Below are 7,233 nucleotides of genomic sequence, written 5' to 3' on the forward strand. Positions count from 1 at the left end.
ATACTGTCCTTTACTCAGATGGCCACATATGATATTCTTCGCTTGAGAATCGAGTTGCTTGAATCTCTTCACATCGGTAGCGTTCAGTGAGGGTGTGACAGAGGGAACACCATTTTCCACAACATACCAGAGATCGTTGTCAATTGCCTCGAGATGCATTCGCATCTTGTTTTTCCAGTAGGGGTAGTCCGTCCCATCAAAGGTAGGACACCCAGCCGAGACCTTGATCATACCTGCGGTCGACATAACTAAAACTCCAGGCGGTTAAACCAAAATCACACAGAACAAGGGAGTACCTTGCTCTGATACCAATTGAAAGTGCGTTATGTCGACTAGAGGGGGGGTGAATAGGCGATTTTTATGAATTCTTCACTGAGGAATTTGCCGGTGAGGAAATTCCTTAGCGAAGAACTATTAGCAGCGGAATAAGTACTCAGAAGTAAGCATAACAGAATACAAGCATGGTCATCATGATGAAATGAAGACTAGCACAGAGTACAGAAAGCGTAATCACAGGATAACACAAGATGAAGACAAACAGACTGAAGAAATTGAACTGAGGAAATTGAGAAAGTCTTCAGTCAAAGTCTTCAAACACAGATATGAACAAACACTCAACACAGTAATGAGGAAATGAAAGGGTTGAGGAAATAGAACCAGTTAGGTTGGTGAAGACAATGATTTGGTAGACCAGTTCCAACTGCTGTCTCAGTTGTACGTCTGGTTGGAGCGGCTGAGTATTTAAACTCGAGGACACGCAGTCCCGGACACCCAGTCTCTGAGCACGCAGCTCAGGACACCCAGTCCTCACCGTATTCTCCTTGAACTAAGATCACGCAGATCTCGTCCAATCACTCGTGGTAAGTCTTCAGGCGACTTCCAAACCTTCACAGACTTGGTCACTCGGCAATCCACAATTCCTCTTGGATGCTCTAGACCTTGACGCCTAACCGTCTGGAAGAAGCACAGTCTTCAAAGGTAACAAGCGTCGGATCCACGCAGGATCAATTTCTTCAGTGATGCTCAATCACTTTGGGTTTGTAGGGGTTTGGTTTTGGGTTTTCCTCACTTGATGATTTTCGCTCAAAGTCCTCGGAGGATGGGTTGCTCTCAAATGACAAGTGTCAAGTTCTCTCGGAGCAGCCAACCAGCTAGTGGTTGTAGGGGGCGGCTATTTATAGCCTAGGGAGCAGCCCGACATGATAAGACATAAATGCCCCTCAATGATATGACCGTTAGGTGGATAAGATATTTTGGGACAGCTGGCGCGCAGCACAGCAACGGTCGGAAATTTGACTCTCAAATTCCTCAGGGCTATCATGTTCCTCACTGTGTAGGTAATTCGCACTGACGAATTCCTAACTCCTCAGTCAGAACAAATTCATCAGTGACCAGAAGAACTTCGTCTCTGTCACTGAAGAAAGTGACTGAACTGTATGAGATTTCCAAAGGCTTCACTCGAAGGGATTGGTAGGTGTAGGATTTTGAGTTGAGCATCACATGGAAATTTTTCCTTAGTATTTCCTCGACCCCCTTTAATAGTACGGTGTTTCCTATGACTCAAGAAAGAGAAAATGAAACTACGAAAACAAAAGTCTTCACGCTTCATGTTCCACAAATGAATACCAAGTCTTCAAGGTCACACCAATTTCTTCACTTTCAAAGTCTTCAGAAAGTCTTCAGAATATCAAAGTCTTCAGTTGAAGAACTTCATTTTTAGGGGTCGACTTTCTCTGTAAGTATCAAACTCCTCATAGACTTATAGACCTGTGTATACTCACAAACGCATTAGTCCCTTAACCTATAAGTCTTCAATACACCAAAATCACTGAGGGGCACTAGATGCACTTACAACAAGGGTTCACTGGTTCAGCTATGGTGTGAGGCTACCGTCGCCGCAGAATAACAGGGGGTGTGGGTGAGTAGAGGGATGCCCTGGCCAGCGGTGGGAGTAGTAGGGGGCGGTGAGGCCTACGCGGCAGCACAGCCGGCGACTTGTGGCGGGAGGAGGCGGTCCCGCTGGCGCTGGATTTGGCGGCTGGAGCAAGAAGATCAGAGATTGAATAAACATGACGGTCGTTGGATTGACATCCAACGGTTACATCTGCTAGAATCGTTTGTTGACGTATATAATAACTAAAAAAATCTTGCATACACGTCAACTTAATAGGCCCACAAGTCATACCATTCCCTCTTTTTTTAATAATTTATATATAGCTCATTGCAACTTCTTGTGCAATTTATTACAGTCCATTTTTTTGCATATTTCTGTGGGTTCCAAACTATTTTTAATACCGAAATGTCAAGCCAGATTTAAAGTACTTTGAAGATATATTTAAATTAGGTTAATGTGCAGTGAAATAGGAATCTGAAAATGTGAAAAAATTCAGAAATTATAAAGTAATTGCCAATTTGTCATCTGTTTTTATATTTACAACCCATTTCATATTACTTTCAAGATTTGCAGGCGTCTTGAAAGAGTTGCAGCCCATGAGGGCGTAGAAAAATAAGTAGGCCTGGATTGGGTATTCTTCAGAAAAAATAAACTGGGCTCATTTTCACAAAGAAAAAATAGCTGGGCTGGTCACATGGTGAACATAAAATATAAGCCTGGGCTAGACGGGCCACAGCCCAGTTCAAACCCTGCGCCGTATCAACAATAACAAAAGAAAATACTGCTCGAGCAGCTACGTCCCAGGTGTCAGCCGATTTTGTGCTATGGTGAACATAAAATATAAGCCTGGGCTAGACGGGCCACAGCCCAGTTCAAACCCTGCGCCGTATCAACAATAACAAAAGAAAATACTGCTCGAGCAGCTACGTCCCAGGTGTCAGCCGATTTTGTGCTGTTCTCTTGTCAATTGACTATATACACTCACAATGTCGTGGGTCCCAGATGTGAGGAAAACACTAGGAGGAAGCATTTTATTTTTCCATACACTGACATGGTGGGTCCCTACTGTCATCCTCTCCACGTACTTCTGCCGTTTCCTGTTGCTTGTTGACCATGTCGACAATGTGAGAGGGCGGCGCCGCGGCGAGCGCACCAAAGCGCGCGGAGGACTACGGCGAGGCCTCGGACGTTGGCGTTAACGATTTAGGAGACGGTGGGGGCGATGATGCGTGCGCTGAGGCACAGCCAGCTGTGGGAGGCGGAAGCAGGCGGCCCTGCCGGCGCTGGTTTGGTTTTGGCGACGGGAGGAAGACAGGACTGAAGAAACACGACAGACTGTAAAAGTAGCAGGAGTACTTAACAACCTTAACTAAAACTAGCAGGGGCACTTAACAACCATAGCTGAAAGCAGTATGAGTACTTATACAGGTTCAACCATACAAAGCGCGCCTCGAATAGTGCTACTTTGCCTACAGTTAACCAAGGGTGAGGCCTCCAAGCCCCATGACAAGGCCCAGGCGCCACCCCGCGCATCCACAACCTTCTGAAAGCGGCTTCATCTCCCAATGTGGTCAATAAACAGGATATTCGCTTTAGAGCCATTGAAAAGCAGGAACATAATCTTCTATCCTATTCTCCAAGATGGATGGGCCTTCATTATTTGAGACCACCCATGAATAAGTATCTTTTCACCTCCAAGGGGAATGGAGTAGGTCGACATAAACATCATGTTGTGACCAAGCGCAAGTCTGACTCGACCATGGTCAGGCATTTGTATAGGAACAATAGAATTGGGCAGTTTCTGTTTCAAGAAGATCACAGCTGTAAAACTGTGTCTAAGCAATACTTTACGAACAACATATATAACATAAAACAGCTCGTACCATAAGTTTCTTGACACAGTTGGACTTGTTCAATGAGTGCAGCAGTGTCACACGTATCCCACATGGCCTTTCACCATTGAAACGCCACACAAGGACCTCAAGACGATTAATAAAGTGTAGGAACTTTTGGATGTTGTCCCAGTCAACTTCAGTGCCATCAGTAACAACCGAGTTATTATAGAATAACAAACGAGCAGCCTGCTTAACTCTGAAAAAAACCTACACGTGCCACCAATTATAAGAAAATACTAGTTAGAAGTAGCATCTTCATGAGAGATTCGTTGCTACTTCTAAAGTTAAATTGTGATTAGTTAGACAGAATAGGTGGATTAATAAGTAACCGAGGCAACAAGCAAGAACCAAATACAAAACTAACATTGATGAACAATTGGAACGACGTCAGGGTGGAAGATCGCAGCGAAAATGAGACCAGGTTCTGCTATTTCCATCAACATTCGTGCGCCAACTTTCAGTCTGTAACACTTGAGAAAGTTTATCCAAGTTTGGCCATAAAAAAGCAGTGATTTTCTTGGTTCATGAACCCAACTCGGAACTTATATCCATGGCTTGTCTTCACTGTGACCATTAAACTGGTGTATTCCGTTACGGCAAGGCTGAGCATCTTGAGTACATGTGTTCTAGCAGAGCAAATAATGCATTACAGGAAAAATAATATGAGAGCACAATGTATTCCCTATCTGTCGGGGAGGCTGCTTCCACCAACACCTATGGGGACAGGGCCCCTTTCGGTTCGGTGAGGGCGGAGGCCGCAAAAAGAGCGGATCAAGGCGGTACACGCGAGCGGTTTTTACCCAGCTTCGGGCCGCACGGATGCGTAAAACCCTACTGCTGCTTGTTTGTGTGTATTGAATTCTTGCTCAGGAGCGACGGACGCTGCCAGACTGAGCGTGAGAGTGTTTCTGGTGTTTTGAGTGAGCCGAACTGGCCGAACCTCCGAACCCCTTCTACGTTGCGCCTGGGCCTCCTTTTATACTTTCAAGGGGTCACCGACAGGGGGCAACGTAGACAAGAAGGGTAAAAATGGAAAAGGATGCGGTAGGTGCAGCTACCGCTACTGTGGATACAGTGCACCCTACCTAACTCTGACGGCAGGGGACAAGGGCATTAAATGCCTGTCTGAGTTGCCTAAACAGTGCAAAAAGTGACCGTTAGGAGCGCCACCGTTTGCCACGATGGCCTTCTCTTCATCTCCGCTTGCCACCTTGCACCCCTAGCTGCACAGCCTCCTGCCACGTGTGCTTGGGAGAGTCCTAGAGCGACACGCTAGCAGGTGTGCTGGAGCGCGGGCACGAAGTGGGGGTTTCCCGCGGCAAGCTCCTTGCCGCGGTCATCGTCTTGTCGTGTTTGGGAGCTTGTCGCTCACCGGGCCTTGCCGGGACGCAGGGCGCGTCACGGCAAGCTTTCTTGGTATGCCTTGAGTGGCCTTCCCGGCAAGCTCCTCTTGCCGGGGTCTTGTCTCTTCCCGGCAAGATCCTCTTGCCGGGGCCTGGGTCGGCCTTCCCGGCAAGCTCCTCTTGCCGGGGCCTTGGTTTGAGTACTTTGTTCTTGAATGGTCTTTGAGGGAGCCACGGAGGGTCTTGGCGGTCACCCGGCAAGCCTTGTCGCGGGGCGCTGCAACTGCCCGTGCATGAGTTCGGGATACTAGGGTACCCCTACTCTAGTACACCGACAGGAGCCCCCGGGCCTGGGCCATACACGGTGCCGAGCGATGTTGGGCCAGGCCCAAAACAGTGCACGGGCACGCGGGGCCTAGGTCACGCCGCATATCTCTCCGCTCCCACCGCGCACGCCCAGAACGGCACGCGTCAAACGCAGCGTCATGGGTGACGCGGACGGCGTGCGCGGGGCTAAGCCCTTCGAGCATGCGTCAGGCCACGATGATGGGGACGGTTCACGCCCTCCTCCCTAAACGAAGGTAGGCGTGGGGGCGTGGTGCATTTACTGGACGGGGCCGGTGCACGGTTTTCAGGACGTCCACTCCCCGCGATCACGGGGCGGAGCGAGGCCGCCTCACCCGTCGCCTTGGTTCTGCATCTCCGCCACGCGGCTCCCATGCGCTCGGGGTCGCGGACGGTGGAAGTGGGAAACTGGGCCGTCGCGAGCAGAGGCAGCGGGTTGGCCTCAACTCCCTGCTCTTCCCGTGCCTTGATTCGCTGAGCGGGGCGGCCGAGCCCCCACCTCACTCCTTTATAAAGAGCGGGAGGGGAGCGCAGAAACCCGCACTCTCTCATCTCCTCCTTTCTTCAGCTTCTGCTCCCCCTTCTCTCATTCGCCATGGAGAAAGGGAAACCAGGCCCTTCATAGGTGGCGGCGAGGGTCGCCGCCAGATAGTGCATCTCTCCCTCTTCCGTGCCCGTGGTGGCAGAGCCAGCCATAAGGGGAAGAGGGAGGGGGCGAGGTCGCGGACGAGGTCGAGGACGAGGTCGAGGCGCTCGGGGAAGAGGCGGACGGGGCGGCGCGTCAGCTTCACCTCCGCCAGCGGCTCCTCCCCCCACGGCGGTCCATATAGGGGACGACCCTTGCGAGTTCTTCGTCAGGCTGCGCCGGGCGCCTCATCGTCGCCTCCGGCTTCCAGCTCCGTTTGCGCGCGCGATGGAGTTGGACCCGCCCGAGACACTGAGACTGCACATGAGGGGCTGTGGGATCAGCGGCACGCGAGTCCGCGTTGCATTCCCAGCCCCTAATGTGATGTATCTTGATCGAGGGTGGAAGACGTTCGCCCGCATCCATAGCTTGATGGAGGGGTTTACCCTCCATTTTAAGTTGATGGAGGGCGATCTCCTCTCCGTCAAGGTCTTCGGGTGCTTCGGCACTTGGGCGAAGTGCTGCGTGGACAGCTCCTCCGACAGCGAAGGCTCCTCCTCGAGCGAGAGTGATGAGGAGGAGAGCGACAGCGACGACGAGGGTAGCGGGTGGCAGGGTAGCGGGTCCGACTAGGCGTCGGGCGCCGCTTCACGCGGCACCGGCGGCCCCATCATCTGTGTCGCCGGCTCCTTGAACTCCCCGGGGTCGTCTCCTTGGGCGGCTGGTGTAGGGAGGCTGCGGAAGGGGAAGAGGGCTGGCGACAAGGCTGTCAGGTCGGAGTACAAGGGCGTGGTGCCCTCGACAGTGTGCTGACGTCTTGTCGCCCCATCTTCAAGCCCCGCTTTCGGCGCCGCCATCGCCGTCCAGCCTTCGGGCGGCCCCCGGGATGTTCTCTTGGTGTCTTCTGGCACCCGTAGCTCGCCTAGGCGCTCCTTTTGCCCTTTTCGCCTCCTTGACCTGCCTCCTGAAGCGAGGGGTAGGAAAGGGATTATGGGCATCTTATCTTTTTAATTTGTAAGCCTTCGGGCCTTAGCTGTATCTAGAACTTGTAATCCTCTCTTTCATGTTTTTCATCCTCTATGGACTGTACCTGAGTGGGATGTTTTTTAATGAAAAGGGGATGTTTGCCGG

Source organism: Triticum aestivum, chromosome 2B (assembly GCF_018294505.1).
Source record: "Triticum aestivum cultivar Chinese Spring chromosome 2B, IWGSC CS RefSeq v2.1, whole genome shotgun sequence".
Lineage (NCBI taxonomy): Eukaryota > Viridiplantae > Streptophyta > Magnoliopsida > Poales > Poaceae > Triticum > Triticum aestivum.